This window comes from Nerophis lumbriciformis, linkage group LG17 (assembly GCF_033978685.3).
Source record: "Nerophis lumbriciformis linkage group LG17, RoL_Nlum_v2.1, whole genome shotgun sequence".
NCBI lineage: Eukaryota > Metazoa > Chordata > Actinopteri > Syngnathiformes > Syngnathidae > Nerophis > Nerophis lumbriciformis.
In genome coordinates this window covers 32,924,836-32,942,205 of record NC_084564.2, presented here as the reverse complement: position 1 = coordinate 32,942,205, position 17,370 = coordinate 32,924,836, and the positions used below count along the sequence as shown (strand labels likewise).

General features: G+C 42.6%; 1 protein-coding gene across 3 annotated transcripts in view; it reads right to left on the bottom strand.

Moving 5' to 3' along the window:
- The window catches only part of nectin1b (nectin cell adhesion molecule 1b), a 211,817-nt gene that overhangs the window by 19,410 nt on the left and 175,037 nt on the right, over positions 1-17,370 (bottom strand). The gene's annotated exons all lie outside the window — the stretch shown is intronic.

Sequence of the window (17,370 nt, the reverse complement as noted above, 5' to 3'; positions counted from 1 at the left end):
TTGTCTTTGTGTGTTGTATGTAGACCACATTGCTTAGCAGAGTTCAGTGATGCAAATGCATGTCAAGTTGATCAACAGATTGTATTATTCTCCAGTGCAATAACAGTACTGAAATGAAGGCTAAAAGAGCATTAATGGGAGCTTTAAAAAAAAAAAAAAAGTAGAAGAAGTAACTAAATAGCTACTTTTCACAGTAACGCATTACTTTTTGGTGTAAGTAACTGAGTTAGTAACTGAGTTACTTTTGAAATAAAGTAACTAGTAACTGTAACTAGTTACTGGTTTTCAGTAACTAATCCAACACTGTATATAAACATATTCCAAGTATAAACATTTCCAAACATAAAAATGTCCAAATATAAATATATTCCAAGTATTAAAATGTCCAAACATAAAAATATTCCAAGTATAAACATTATACGAATACAAACAAATTCCAAACATCAAACATATTCCAAATATACACATACTCCAAACATAAACATATTCAAAATATAAACACATTACAAAAGTCAACATATTCCAAATATACACATATTCCAAATATGAACATATTCCAAACATAAACATATTCCAAAAATAAACATATTCAAATTATCAACATATTCCAAATATAAACATTATCCAAATATAAACATATTCCAAACTTACCAAATTCCAAATATACACATATTCCAAATATCAACATATTCCAAAGATACACACTATTCAAATATACACACATTTCAAACATAAACATAGTCCAAATATCAACATATTCCGACTGTACACATATTACAAATATAAACATTATCTGAATACAAATGTATTCCAAACATAACCGTATTCCAAACATAAACATATTCCAAACATAAACATATTCCAAATGTAAACATATTCCAACCATAACCATATTCCAAATATAAGCATATTAAGCCTCGTCCACAGCCACGGCCACTGCCTTTCGGGCCTGTCAGTACCTTGCAACTGCCTCCGGAGTCCCCTGGGATAACATACCCCGGTAGGACTCCTTCTTCAGTCGGACAGCTTCCCTGACCACCACTGTCCACCTGGGTGTTCGAGGGTTACCGCCCCTAGAGACACCTAAGACCTTCTGGCCACAGCTCGCAGCTGCAGCTTTAGCAATAGAGGCTTTGAACATTGCCCATTCCTGTTCAATGTCCCCAACCTCCACAGGGATGGCAGAGAAGTCCCGCCGGAGGTGGGAGTTGAAGTCCTTCCGGACAGAGGACTCCTCCAAACGTTCCCAGTTCACCCGCACTACACGCTTGGGTTTGCCAGGTCTGTCCAGAGGTTCCCCCCGCCATCTGACCCAACTCACCACCAGATGGTGATCAGTTGCCAGTTCAGCCCCTCTCTCACCCGAGTGTCCAAAACATACAGCCTCAGATCAGCTGATACGATTACAAAATCGATCATTGATCTTTGGCCTCGGGTGCTCTGGTACCAGGTACACCTATGAGCATCCTTATGCTTGAACATGGTGTTTGTTATCGCAAGTCTGTGACTAGCACAGAAGTCCAATAACAATCCACCACTCAGGTTCAGATCAGGGAGACCGCCCCTCCCAATCACGCCAGTCCAAGTATCACTGTCATTGCCCACGTGCGCATTGAAGTCCCCCAACAAGACTATGGAATCCCCTGCCGGCGGCCCATACAGGACCCCATGCAAGGTATACAAGAAGGCCGAATACTCTGAACTCTTGTTTGGTGCGTACGCACAAACAACAATCAGAGTTTTCCCCCCTCCAACCCTAAAGCGAAGGGAGGCGACCCTCTTGTCCACTGGGGTGAACTCCAACGTACAGGCACTGAGCCGGGGACTTGTGAGTATCCCCACACTCGCCTGTGCCCTCACACCCTGAGCAACTCCAGAAGTGAACAAGGTCCATCCCTTGTCCAGGAGTGTGGTTTCAGAGCCCTTGCTATGCGTAGAGGTAAGCCCTACCAGATCCAACCGGTAGCGCTCCACCTCTCGCACCAGCTCAGGCTCCTTCCCCACCAGCGTAGAGACGTTCCACGTCCCGAAAGTCAGTCTCTGCCGCCCCGAATTGGCCCGTCCGGAGCCTCCACTTTCACTGCCATCCACTTGGCAGGGCACCCGACCCCACTGGTTCCGACCGCGGGTGGTGGGCCCACGTGGCGGAGAAGATAGTGTGTCCACGTAGCTTCTTCGGGGCTGTGCCTTGCTGTCACCTACGTGAGCAAGCGGAAACACCATACAACGGCCGGGCTCCATGGCTAGCCCGGCCACCAGGCGCTCGCTGGCGAGCCCTGCCTCCGGGCCTAGCTCCGGAGGAGGGCCCCGGGCTTCCTCCGGGCCGGGTAACGCATCTTCTCTTTTTGTTGTTTCATGGGGGGTATCGTAACCCTGATGAGGGGGGCATTCGGGTGCTACACCTTGCCCAAGGGTGACATAACCATATTCCAAAGACAAACATATTCCAAATATAAACATTGTCCAAGTATAAACATTATCCGAATACAAACAAATTTCAAATATAAACATATTCCAAATATACACATACACCAATCATAAACATATTCCAAATATAAACATATTCCAAATATACACATAACACCTAACATATACATATTCCAAATATAAACATATTCCAATCATACACATATTCCATCTATACATTTTTTTAAATATACACATATTCCAAATATAAGCGTTTCAAATATACATGTTTTAAATATAAAGAAGTTCCAAATGTAAACATATTCCAAATATACACTATCCAAACATAAACATATTTTAAATATACACATATTCCAAGCATACAAATATTTCAAATATACACATAATCCAAACTAAAAAAAAAGTCAAATATACACATATTCCAGGTATAAATACATTTGGAATATAAACAAATTCCAAATTGAAACATAATCCAAATTGAAACATAATCCAAATTGAAACATATTCTTATTATACTCATATTCCAAATATAAACATATTTCAAATATAAGTACATTCCAAATATACATGTATTCCAAATATCAACATATTCCAAATATATGTTATGTCAGGAAAAAACACAAGAGGCTATATCATCCCTACAAGCCTGTTTCAGGGGATTTCATAAAATCCCCTGACGAGCAGGGAAACCTGCGAAACAAGCTTGTAGGGATGATATAGCCGCTTGTGTTTTTTCCTGACCTAACGTATATTCCGCTCTACCCCGGTATTGAGCACTGTATAACAGATAAACCACAGAAACCTTGACTATATTCCAAATATAAGTATATTCCAAATATCAACATATTCCAAATATCAAGAAATTCCAAATGAAATACTACTTCCATACTACTTTATATAAACTCCATAATAAAACACTACATTGTATGTCCTCCATTATAAAATACTATACATTAGAACTACATAATAAAATATTACTTCATATGAACTCCATAATAAAATACAACTTCATATGAACAACATAATAAAATACTACATATGAACTACATAATAAAATACTACTTCATATGAACTAGATAATAAAATACTACTTCATATGAACTTATGATAAAATATGTTTGTACTATTTCATATGAAATCCATAGTAAAATACTATAATAATATGACTTCCACAAAAATACTACTTCATATGAACAACATAATGAAATACTAGTTCAATCCATAATAAAATACTACTTCATATGACCTACATAATAAAATACTACTTCATATGAACTCCATAATAAAATACTATTATATATTAATTTTATAATAAAATACTACTTAATATGAACTCCATAATAACATACTACTTCACATGAACTCCATAATAAAATATGACTTCATATGAACTCCATAAGAAAATACTACTTTATATGACTTATATAATAAAATACTACTTCATATGATCCATAATTAAAAACTACTTAATATGACCTCCATAATAAAATATTACTTCCTATGAACTCCATAATAAAATATGACTTCATATGAACTCCATAATAAAATACTACTTCATATGAACTACATATTAATATAATGCATAATTGTCCAGTATTGCCTGAAAAGGAGTGGGGAGAAGATACTTTATTTAATCCCTCCCCCAGTTCTCCATTCAGTGATTATTCACATGAGTTTCACTCTTACTTTGTTCAAGGATTATAATACAGATGTTGTATCATAGTGGCATTACCACGGGTAACAATACATATTACACTGTAACAATAATTTGTATCAACAATGTAGGAATAATGAATATACCAACAATGGTAATAGACAACATAGCAATAAAGGTAATAGACAACCTAGTAATAATGGTAAGGAAACATGTTAACACTTTGAGACAGAGTATAGCAGCAGGTCAAATTAAAGACCCTCATCTCTATATTTGAACCAGACATGTTTGTATAATAGTTTACATTGATTAATAGTTTGGCATTGCTTGTGTTGTAAGTCCAGTTTATTCCATAGTTTTACTCCGCATACACACAAAAACGTTTACGAGTGGTTTGAGCTCTCGGCAATAAGAAATATCCAAAGCCTCTCAAGTTATGAGCCTGCACTCGTTTTATAATTTTTTTTGTAGATTAGGCCGCAATAATTTGTTAAATGCTTTATATAAGATTATTAATGTATTATATTTAACAAGGTCATCAAATGTGAGCAACTTTGATTGCATAAACAGATTATGAGTATGTTCTAAATAACCAACGTTGTGAATGATCCGCACTGCTCTTTTCTGTAATATGATCAGAGGATGAATTGTGTTGTGGTAAGTATTGCCCCATACTTCAACACAGTATGTAAGGTATGGGAGTACCAAGGTGCAGTATAGAGTACGGAGTGCATTTTCATCGAGGTATAGTTTTACTTTGTTTATAATTGAGAGGCTTTTGGAGATTTTAGTTTTAATGTGTCTGACATGAGGTTTCAATGATAGTTTACTGAGCCAGTTTTGGGGAGCTAACTCACAACAGGCCTATTAAACACGTACAACAGACTAATCGCACCACTAGCTACGCCAACATAGTTGTACACGTTGGTTCCAATGACACTAGGATGAGACAGTCAGAGATTACATTGCTAGGACTTGTAATCTGGCTAGAAAGATGTCCAGGCATGGAGTACTTGTCTCTGGCCCCCTGCCTGCGAGAGACAATGATGAGAGGTATAGCAGATTAGTCTCGGTTAACAAGTGGCTGGCTAGTTTTTGTAGACAACAGGGACTAACTTTTATTGAAAATTGGCCCTCTTTCTGGGGCAAACCGGGCTTGCTGATGAGGGATGGCCTTCACCCTAACCAGGAAGTGCCATCACTCAACATAGATTACTGTTTGGGGTCACACTTGACTAACTACACTAGAGCAGGCCCGGTCACAGGCAATTACAGTGTCTGTTAGTCCGGGTGAGGAGTCAGTTAAGCTAGAACTAACCAGCACCAGGCTGGAAAATGCCTGCACACATAGCATCTCTCCTAGAATAATCAATCAATCAAACAATCAATGTTTATTGATATAGCCCTAAATCACGAGTATCTCAAAGGGCTGCACAAGCCACAACAACATCCTCAGCTCAGATCCCACATCAGGGCAAGGAAAAATTCAACCCAATAGGACAATGAGAAACCTTGGAGGGGACCGCAGATGTGGGGAACCCACCCCTGGGCGACCGGTGCAATGGACGTCGAGTGGGTCTAACATAATATTGTGAGAGTCCAGTCCATAGTGGATCTAACATAATAGTGAGAGTCCAGTCCATAGTGGGGCCAGCAGGAGACCATCCCTGTCAGGTTTGTCCCTGACAGTTTGGGTGTGTTTTAGTTTTTCCTCTGTGTTTGTCTTTATTTCCTGTCAGCGCTTTTATTTTGGTTGTTTTCTGCTTGTCTCCCTGAGCGCTGTTCCCCATCATCTGCGGCTGATTGGCACCTGGCTACACCTGGTGTCAATCAGCCGGCTGCTATTTAAACCTGCTTTGTCCTTCAGTCAGTGCCCGAGTATTGTTGATGTCATTGTCATCACTACCTGTGTCGCTAATACTAGTCGTCGTTGAAGCTGTACTTGGATCATGTAGCTGTTTGCAGCGTGCTGTCTTTTTGTTCCTAGTTCCTAGTTCCTGTTTCCTGGTATCCTGTTTCCTGTCGCCTAGTTCCTGGTTTGTGTTTTACGTGACAGAATACTCCAGCCTAACATGAACCCCGCGGCGATTTCTATGGCAGAGAGGCTTAGCAATGCTTTAACATTGATGGCCAAATCGAGGAAATGCTTTGCTTCTTTTTGTAATACCCCCACCCATCCCTGTCCTGTGTTGGCCTCTCGGGGGACGTCTGGGATCCATGCCTTGAGGGGGTGGGGGGGCCTATGAGTAGCTGTGCAGCAAGGGAGTCACAGCTACTTCTCTACCCAGTGGGTCTGCAACAGACGGCGCCATCCACTCCAGTGGGTCTGCAACAGACGGCGTCATCCACTCCAGTGGGTCTGCAACAGATGGCGCCATCATCTCCGGTGGGCCAGCAGATGCCGCCATCATCTCCGGTGGGCCAGCAGATGCCGCCATCATCTCCGGTGAGCCAGCAGACGCCGCCATCATCTCCGGTGGGCCAGCAGACGCCGCCACCATCCTCTCCGGTGGGCCAGCAGACGCCGCCACCATCCTCTCCGGTGGGCCAGCAGAGGGCACCACCATCCTCTCCGGTGGGCCAGCAGAGGGCACCACCATCCTCTCCGATGGGCCAGCAGAGGGCGCCACCATCCTCTCCGGTGGGCCAGCAGAGGGCGCCACCATCCTCGTCGGTGGACCAGCAAAAGGTGCCACCATTCTTCCCGGTGGGCCAGCAGAGGGCGCCACCAACCTCTCGTCGGCCACAGATGTGATCGTTTCATGGGCAACCGCCTCGCCAATTACGGCGGTGTTCAACTCGCCGTCGCCACCTGACTCTTCCCCGGGGACCCACCGCCTTGTCCTCCCTCCACCCTCCCGTGACTTTGGACTGTCTTTTTTTTTGGGGGGGGGGGGGGGGGTGTTCTAGAACGTCTGGTATCCGTTATGGGAAGTGGGGCTACTGTCAGGTTTGTCCCTGACAGTTTGGTTATGTTTTAGTTTTTCCTCTGTGTTTGTCTTTATTTCCTGTCAGCGCTTTTATTTTGGTTGTTTCCTGCTTGTCTCCCTGAGCGCTGTTTCCCATCAGCTGCGGCTGATTGGCACCTGGCCACACCTGGTGTCAATCAGCCGGCTGCTATTTAAACCTGCATTGTCCTTCAGTCAGCGCTGGAGTATTGTCCATGTCATTGTCATCACTACCTGTGTCGCTAATACTAGTCGTCGTTGAAGCTGTACTTGGATCCTGTAGCTGTTTGCAGCGTGCTGTCTTTTTGTTCCTAGTTCCTAGTTCCTGTTTCCTGGTATCCTGTTTCCTATCGCCTAGGTCCTGGTTTGTGTTTTACCTTCTTATTTTCGACATTAAATCATGTTTTCTTGCACCAATCATGCCTTCTCTGCATCTTGGGGTTCGTCACCACCACTACGTGACAATCCCGAGCGGAGACAGGTCAGCAGCGCAGACGTCCCCAACCGACGCACAGACGAGCGGTCCACCCCGGGTCCCGACTTTGGACAGCCAGCGCTTCATCCGTGGCCACCGAACCTGTGCCGCCCCCTCCACGAAGGAGAGGGGGGCAGAGCAGAAAAGAGATGGCAGATCAACTGGTCTAAAAGGGGGGTCTATTTAAAGGCTAGAGTATACAAATGAGTTATAAGTTGGGACTTAAGTGCTTCTATTGAGGTAGGATCTCTAACTGTTACCGGGAGGGAATTCCAGAGTACCAGAGCCCAAATAGAAAACACTCTATTGCCCGCAGACTTTTTTTGGGCTCTGGGAATCACTAATAAGCCGGAGTTCTTTGAACGCAGATTTCTTGCCGGGACATATGGTACAATACAATCAGCAAGATAGGATGGAGCTAGACCGTGTAGTATTTTATACGTAAGTAGTAAAACCTTAACGTCACATCTTAAGTGCACAGGAAGCCAGTGCAGGTGAACCAGTATAGGTATATATATATATATATATATATATAGGTATATATGTATATAAAGGTATATACAGTATAGGCGTAATATGATGAAACTTTCATGTTCTTGTCAAAAGTATAGCAGCCACAATTTGTACCAACTGTAATCTTTTAATGCTAGAGACCCGAAAATAATATGTTACAGTAATCGAGACGCACAACACGAACGCATGAATAATGATCTCAGCGTCGCTAGTGGACAAAATGCAACCAATTCTTTTACGGAGATGAAAGAAGGCCGTTTTATTAACACTCTTAATGTGTGACTCAAACGAGAGAGTTGGGTTGAAGATAATACCCAGATTCTTTACCGAGTCGCCTTGTGTAATTGTGGTATTATTAAATAGGTGTACAATTGTTTGGTTGTCAAATGTTAATGTGGTATTATTAAATTTGTGTATAATTGTTTGGTTGTCAAATGTTAATGTGGTATTATTAAATTTGTGTATAATTGTTTGGTTGTCAAATGTTAAGGTGGTATTATTAAATAGGTGTCGGTGTCTAGCAGGACCGATAATCAGCATTTCCGTTTTCTTAATAATACACAACTCGCATAAAGTTTTTTCTGCAGTGACTGTGCCAGAGGTGGACATGCATTCCACTGAGGTGGCAAATTATGACACATTCAATCTACTGCAGCACCAAGCAAACAATCGGAAGATTCCCATCATATCAAATTCCTAGATTTGATCGAAATTATTTAAGGCGCACTACACAAAATAAAAGTAACGTTATCAATATCAATACTATGGATAATATTAACAAAACAATCCTCAAAACACTATAATATGGGCTTTTTAAACATACGATCATTGTCTCCCAAAATGTTATTAGTTAATGATGTCATTGGAGACAACAATCTTAACGTCATTGGTCTCAGCAAAACCTGGCTCACACCAGATAATTTTTTCCGCTTAATGAGGCATCTCCTCCTAACTATACAAATGCACATATTGCCCGTCCCCTTATAAAAGGTGGAGGGGTCACACTAATATACAGTAAAATAAAAACCTTAACCTTTCCCCTAACCTAAGTAATAAATATAAATTATTTGAGGTGCTTATTTGAGGTCACACCGCTGCCTCTCTACCTGGCTGTTATCTACCGCCGCCCTGGGCCCTATTCAGACTTCATCAGTGAATTTTCAGAGTTTGTCGCTGATCTAGTGACGCACACCGACAATATAATTATAATGTAGAATTTGAATATCCATATGAATACCCCATCAGACCCTTCGTGCGTGGCGCTCCAGACTAAATTGATAGCTGTGGTCTTACACAAATAATAAATGAACCCACACATCGCAACGGTAACACGATAAACGTAACCTAACAACACCATTGATAGTATAGCACCGCTAAAGCTAAAAAAGGATCCTAAAAGGCGTAACCCCTGGTTTACAGAATAAACCAAAGCTCTTAAATTATCATGTAGAAAGCTCGAACGCAAATAGCGTGCGTCTAAACTTGAGGTTTTCCATCAAGCATGGAGTGATAGTTTATTAACTTATAAACGCATGCTTTCCTTAGCTAAAGCTAATTACTACTCAAATCTCACAAAAACGATCCTAAATATTTGTTCAGTACAGTAGCATCGCTAACCCAACAAGGGACTCCTCCCAGTAGCTCCACCCACTCGGCAGATGACTTTATTAATTTCTTTAATAAGAAAATTTAAGTCATTAGATAGGAGATTAAAGCTACAACTGGGTTCTATTAACACAGATAGGAATGTATGTACAAAGGATATTGCCCTCCAAAATAGTTTCTGTCTTTTTGATGAAATAATATTAGAGGAACTCCTGCGGCGTGTAAATGGGATGAAACAAACAGCATGTTTACTTGACCCACTTCCTGGGAAACGTATCAAGGAGCTTTTTATAATATTAGGACCATTAGTGCTAAATATTATAAACGTATCACTTTCTTTTGGCACTGTTCCCTTTGCATTAAAACAAAGTGTTTATTCATCCTCTGCTCAAAAGACCTAACCTCGATCCTGACCTCATGGTAAACTACCGGCCGGTGTCCCACCTTCCCTTTATCTCGAAAATCCTCCAAAAAAAAGTTGCACAATAGCTAAATGAACACTTAGAGTCTAACAATCTCTGTGAACCCTTTCAGTCCGGTTTCGGGGCAAATCAGTCTACGGAGACAGCCCTCGCAAAAATTACTAATGATCTATTGCTAACGATGAATGCTGATGTGTCATCCATGTTGCTGCTTCTTGATCTTAGTGCTGCTTTCAATACCGTTGATCATAATATTTTATTAGAACTTATCAAAACACGTATTGGTATGTCAGACTTAGTCTTGTCTTGGTTTAACGCCTATCTTACTGACAGGATGCAGTGTGTCTCCCATAACAATGTGACCTTGAAGTATATTAAGGTAACGTGCAGAGTTCCACAGGGTTCTTGGCCCTGCATTCTTCAGCATTTACATGCTGCCGCTAGGTGACATCATGCGTGTTAGCTTTCATTGTTATGCTGATGCCCCTAAAGATGACCAACACGCCAGATTGTAGTCATTTGTAGGCATGTCCTATCTTGCTGATTGTATTGTACCATATGTCCCGGACATAAATATGCGTTCTAAGAACTTATAAACAAGAATTCCCAAAAAATCTGCGGGCTTTAGAGCATTTTCTATTGGGGCTCCAGTACTCTGGAATGTTCTACTGGTAACAGTCAGAGATGCTACCTCAGTAGAAGCATTTAAGTCCCATCTTTAAACTAATTTGTATACTCTAGTCTTTAAATAGACCCCACTTTTAGAGCAGTTGATCTGCCGTCTTTCTTTTGTACTCTGCCCCCCTCTTCCGTGTGGAGAGGTTTTCAGGTGACCATAGATCAGCCTCCACGGAGGAATCGCTAGCTGTTCCAAGTCTGGACGCAGGATGGACCACTCCTCTGTGCATCAGTCAATGAGGTCTCTGCACTGTAACGTGTCTCCATGCAAGTAGATCCCCTGCTGGCCCACTATGGACTAGACTCAGGCCCGGCCCTAACCAATCTGGTGCCCTAGGCAAGATTTTAGGTGGCGCCCCCCCACATCGGCAGTGAAGTGTATATACTCACAAGAACCCGAATAGCTTTGTCTTTGACCTTTTTTTTTTACTTACAACTATACCTAATATATAAAGGGGTGGAAAAGTGACGATTACCTGCAGGGCAAACATTAGCTAACCAGAAGGCATAACAATGTAAACAAAAAACACCTGCTTAAAAGATCTAATACAAACATTTATATGCACGTACAACACTTAGAACTTTTAGCATATCAGTATGTGGAATTAAATGATGGAATGGATTAAGTAAAGAAGTTAAAAATTGTACTGATATGATCCAGTTTAAGAGGTTGTTCAAAATAATAGTGCTTACAGAGTACAAAGAAGAAGAATTATGAGAAATACTTTCAACCTTATTGAAAATAAGATATTCTTCATCTCAGTATGTTAATAATGACTGAATTAATTAATTAATTACATATTACAAAACTGTTGTATACTAATTCATAGATGTTATTTTATTATATAAAAAGGTCAGTAAATGATTCTATATATTTGTAAACGCTTTGAAGTGGGAAAGGGGTAGGATTAAATAAGCTTTGCTTCTTCCTACTCCTTTTCGGGCATGATGTAAAATGAAATGATATGAAATTGTGTGATGTATTATGATGTAAGTGTGTTCATGTTCCAAATAAACTAAAGAAAGAAAGAAATGTCCCTGAGGAATGTAAGGTGGGAGTACTGTAATTACCTAACGTTACATTATTATTTTCCATAACAATTTAGCCCCCTCCACAATATTAACCCGACGTTAAAACAGAACTAGCTATTTATTGATTAGCAATTGCCGAATCATGTAACATTAGCTTAATGCTAAAAAGCCAGGTTACTATCACATTCTGTAACAGACAAATAATGTCATGTAGGCTAACGTTACCTACCTGCTACCTCTGTCTTTTCTCGTTTCTCCTCCTCTTCTTTTCTCTTTTTTCTTCCCTGGGCACCTGACAGTTTTGGCATCTTGTGTTGATTTTTTGATGTGGTGACGTCCAAAAAGAGTCATGATACGGGAAGGGAGGGGGCGCACCGTGCGGGGGGAGGAGGGGGGGGGGGGGGCGTAATGTTGTAACAAATAATATTTCTATTAAATAGGCTTTACTTTGCATTTTAATTAACGTGGGATTATTTTTTGTATTTAGAAATAATAGCACCAACTTTTTTTTTTTTTTTTTTTTTCTCCAACATTTGTGGCACTGGCGTGGCGCCCCCTGATGGACGGCGCCCTTAGCATTTGCCTATACGGCCTATGCCACGGGCCGGCCCTGACTAGACTCCACCACTATGAACCGTACCCCGGGATGTCGTTGTGGTTTGTGCAGCCCTTTTCGAGTAAGGGCTTTGTAAATTAACTTGATTACTAGACTGACTGATATTAGTACTGATGGAGATATATATATATATATATATATATATATATATATATATATATATATATATATATATATATATATATATATATATATATATATCTCTACATATATACATATTTAAGAGTTATTTATTTTTATAGTCATATTTGAAATAGCTATTGGTTACCATTTGTACGCTTTCTATTTTTCTCCATCTCGTGTCCGATGGTACACTGTAAGTTACCTTGAGCTTGGAATGTGAGGAGGAGAGATTCTCATTTTCCTTTTCTCATCCTGTCTCAGGCTAAGTAAAACAATGTACTTGTGTATTCGCTCGGGAGGGTGGGGGCTATTGGCCTATTGAAGAAGACAGCGTTTCCGTAATGATTTCAGATCAACTTGGCTACGCAATTGAATGTGTTGTTCTAGGTTGGTCTCTTCAAAGCTTTGTAAATAAATTGCAAAATATCAATTCTGTTGGGGTCTTAACTTACACTCAGCATATATGTCATTGCAGAGAATTTGGGATTGACCAGTAACTTAAATTCCCTTGGAGGAACATCTGGTCCAAATGCAACAATTTGGGGGCTATCGTCCGGGAATGACACACTGAGAATTGGACACCTCTTGCAATCTTCTGGACAGACTCACTTGGCCAACACATAAATCAAGGTAAGCAGAGCCTTTTTGTAAAAGGAGTCTGTCCTGAAGTCTATAAGTCAAACACTGTTTTGTACCCCAGACACAGAGTGGTGATTTTGATAGATTGATTGCATTTTTAAATAGTGTAAACTGTAAATAGTGGTCAACTCACGTCATTGTGTCTGGACTACCGTGACGGGCAGTTTCATTGACGAGTGAACTAATAGTTCGCCCTGGGTCATTGGTCTTTGCCTAAAAGAGTAACGGGTTCGAGACCCTTCGTAGGGTACGATAAATTCTGAAGTAACGGGTTCGAGAACCTTCATCTTATTCATCATATGCAAAATTGGACAGAACAGGAAGATGACAACAAGGCTGGTGGTTGAGTAACAAGGAAACAACTACTTAATTTACAGATCGCTGAAGATAAAAAGTCAAAAGAACCGAAAGGTAAAAAATCAGCTAAAGTATATTCAGCAGTGGGTGACCTTGCTTTTGAGCTCCAGCATGTGGAGGAAAGAATCCTCAACAGACGTGAGACCAGACGGTTGGACTCGGGTGGTGGACGACGCGGTAGTTCAAGGTCAGTCCGGGGTGGAAACTGTTTCAAGGGACGGCGTGGCGAAGTTGGTAGAGTGGCCGTGCCAGCAATCGGAGTGTTGCTGGTTACTGGGGTTCAATCCCCACCTTCTACCATCCTAGTCATGTCCGTTGTGTCCTTGGGCAAGACACTTCACACCTTGCTCCTGATGGCTGCTGGTTAGCGCCTTGCATGGCAGCTCCCGCCATCAGTGTGTGAATGTGTGTGTGAATGGGTGAATGTGGTAATACTGTCAAAGCGCTTTGAGTACCTTAAAGGTAGAAAAGCGCTATACAAGTATAACCCATTTATCATTATCATTTATAATCTGTGACCAGCCGGGTCACTGGCAACGTGAATGCCCTAACTCTGAACGAGACAGGCTCCCATTTGCAGCACACTATACAGGCGTGGCAAAGAACGCCCAAGGCAGAAGCCCCAGCAGGAAATACAGACAGGCCCCCTGCTGGACATAAGTTTCAACGGACAATGTTATCAGTTTGTGATTGACACTGGTGCCACCCACTCATTTCTGAATGCGGAGGTACCAAAGAAACGGTGTGCTTCCTTTTTTATGGTCGAAGGCTTTGCTGGGGTAACAAGAATGTTACCTGTCACCAAACCACTTCCGGTTCAGATTGCTGGACACACACTGAAGCACCCCTTCGTGGTCGACCAGCACACACCTTGCCTGCTTGGTAATGACCTACTTCACAAACTGTACCCTGACATTCAATATCGCACAGAAGGAACCTTCCTGGTGTGACCTGACGGCACAACCACCAAGCTGCGACACCACTACCAAGGCTCCTCCATGAGCTCATACCACAGCCTGAAACACCAGAAATGGCTGACATCTACTGAATACTCCAACTCCTGCTCCAACTGTTCTATCAGTGAAAACCCTGGCTGACTGAGCTGCTTCCGTGTGTACCGCCACCCGACCCGCCACATGTTATGATCACCAGTTAGACACTCATGCCAGGAGGCCTTTGACTCCTTTATATACAGGTAAAAGCTAGTAAATTAGAATATTTTGAAAAACGTGATTTATTTCAGTAATTGCATTCAAAAGGTGTAACTTGTACATTATATTTATTCATTGCACACAGACTGATGCATTCAAATGTTTATTTCATTTAATTTTGATGATTTGAAGTGGCAACAAATGAAAATCCAAAATTCCGTGTGTCACAAAATTAGAATATTACTTAAGGCTAATACAAAAAAGGGATTTTTAGAAATGTTGGCCAACTGAAAAGTATGAAAATGAAAAATATGAGCATGTACAATACTCAATACTTGGTTGGAGCTCCTTTTGCCTCAATTACTGCGTTAATGCGGCGTGGCATGGAGTCGATGAGTTTCTGGCACTGCTCAGGTGTTATGAGAGCCCAGGTTGCTCTGATAGTGGCCTTCAACTCTTCTGCGTTTTTGGGTCTGGCATTCTGCATCTTCCTTTTCACAATACCCCACAGATTTTCTATGGGGCTAAGGTCAGGGGAGTTGGCGGGCCAATTTAGAACAGAAATACCATGGTCCGTAAACCAGGCACGGGTAGATTTTGCGCTGTGTGCAGGCGCCAAGTCCTGTTGGAACTTGAAATCTCCATCTCCATAGAGCAGGTCAGCAGCAGGAAGCATGAAGTGCTCTAAAACTTGCTGGTAGACGGCTGCGTTGACCCTGGATCTCAGGAAACAGAGTGGACCGACACCAGCAGATGACATGGCACCCCAAACCATCACTGATGGTGGAAACTTTACACTAGACTTCAGGCAACGTGGATCCTGTGCCTCTCCTGTCTTCCTCCAGACTCTGGGACCTCGATTTCCAAAGGAAATGCAAAATTTGCATGGTTGGGTGATGGTTTGGGGTGCCATGTCATCTGCTGGTGTCGGTCCACTCTGTTTCCTGAGATCCAGGGTCAACGCAGCCGTCTACCAGCAAGTTTTAGAGCACTTCATGCTTCCTGCTGCTGACCTGCTCTATGGAGATGGAGATTTCAAGTTCCAACAGGACTTGGCGCCTGCACACAGCTATCTATAAAAAAAATAATTGTGCCAATACACTTTGTGTGATTTGAAGGAAGAATTAACTCAAGTCTAATACACACTGGAAAAAAACAATTTTCCTGTTCAATCTGCAGTAAATATTTTACTCAAAAGCCACATTTGAAAACACACATGAATACACACACATTGTGTACTGAGATCAGCAGCTCAGATTCCACATCAGGGCAAGAAAAAACTCAACCCAATGGGATGACAATGAGAAACCTTGGAGGGGACCGCAGATGTGGGGGCCCCCCCTGGGCGACCGGTGCAATGGACGTCATATCAGTACCATATTAGTACCATATTAGTACCAATAGTACCATATTAGTACCATAGTACATATTAGTACCAAAACTGCCAACTTGTTACAATAGTATCATATTAGTACCAATAGTACCATATTAGTATCATGGTACATAATAGTACCATAAGTACCATCTTGTTACAATAGTACCATATTAGTACCATAGTACCATATTAGTACCAAAACTACCATCTTGTTACAATAGTACCATCTTAGTACCAATAGTACCATATTAGTACCATAGTACATATTGGTACCACAAATACCATCTTGTTACAATAGTACTCCATTAGTACCCCTCCCTCTCTGCTTATGGCCACAATTTACCGCCGACGCAAAATGGCTAACATGTGATGAACGCTGGTGATGATGCAACGTGCCACACGAGCAGAGGTAGTAAATGAGCTAGTAGATTTAGAGTGGGGGCGGGGAGCAGAGTGTCAATCATTTCCTTTCAGCGGCCAATAGGAGCGACCAATAGGAGCGACCAATTGGAGCGACCAATAGGAGCAACCATAAGAGCGGCCAATAGGCGCAGCTAATAGGAGCGGCCAATAGGAACAACCATAGGAGCGGCCAATAGGAGCTGCCAATAGGAGCTGCCAATAGGAGCTGCCAATAGGAGCGATCAATAAGTGTGGCCAATAGGATCGGCCAATAGGAGCTGCCAAAAGGAGCGACCAATAAGTGTGGCCAATAGGAGCAGCCAATAGGAGCAACCGATAGGAGCAACCGATAGGAGCGACCAATAGGAGCGACCAATAACTGTGAGCAATAGGAGCGGCCAATAGGCACGGCCAATAGGAGCGGCCAATAGGAGCGGCCAATAGGAGCGGCCGATAGGAGCGGCCGATAGGAGCGGCCGATAGGAGCGACCGATAGGAGCGACCGATAGGAGCGACCGATAGGAGCGACCGATAGGAGCGACCGATAAGTGCGACCGATAGGAGCGACCAATAAGAGCGACCGATAAGTGCGACCGATAGGAGCGACCGATAAGTGCGGCCGATAGGAGTGGCCGATAGGAGCGGCCGATAGGAGCGGCCGATAGGAGCGGCCGATAGGAGCGGCCGATAGGAGCGGCCGATAGGAGCGGCCGATAGGAGCGGCCGATAGGAGCGGCCGATAGGAGCGGCCGATAGGAGCGGCCGATAGGAGCGGCCGATAGGTGCGGCCGATAGGAGCGGCCGATAAGTGCGGCCGATAAGTGCGGCCGATAGGAGCGGCCGATAAGTGCGGCCGATAAGTGCGGCCGATAGGAGCGGCCGATAGGAGCGGCCGATAGGATCGGCCGATAGGAGCGGCCGATAGGAGCGGCCGATAGGAGCGGCCGATAGGA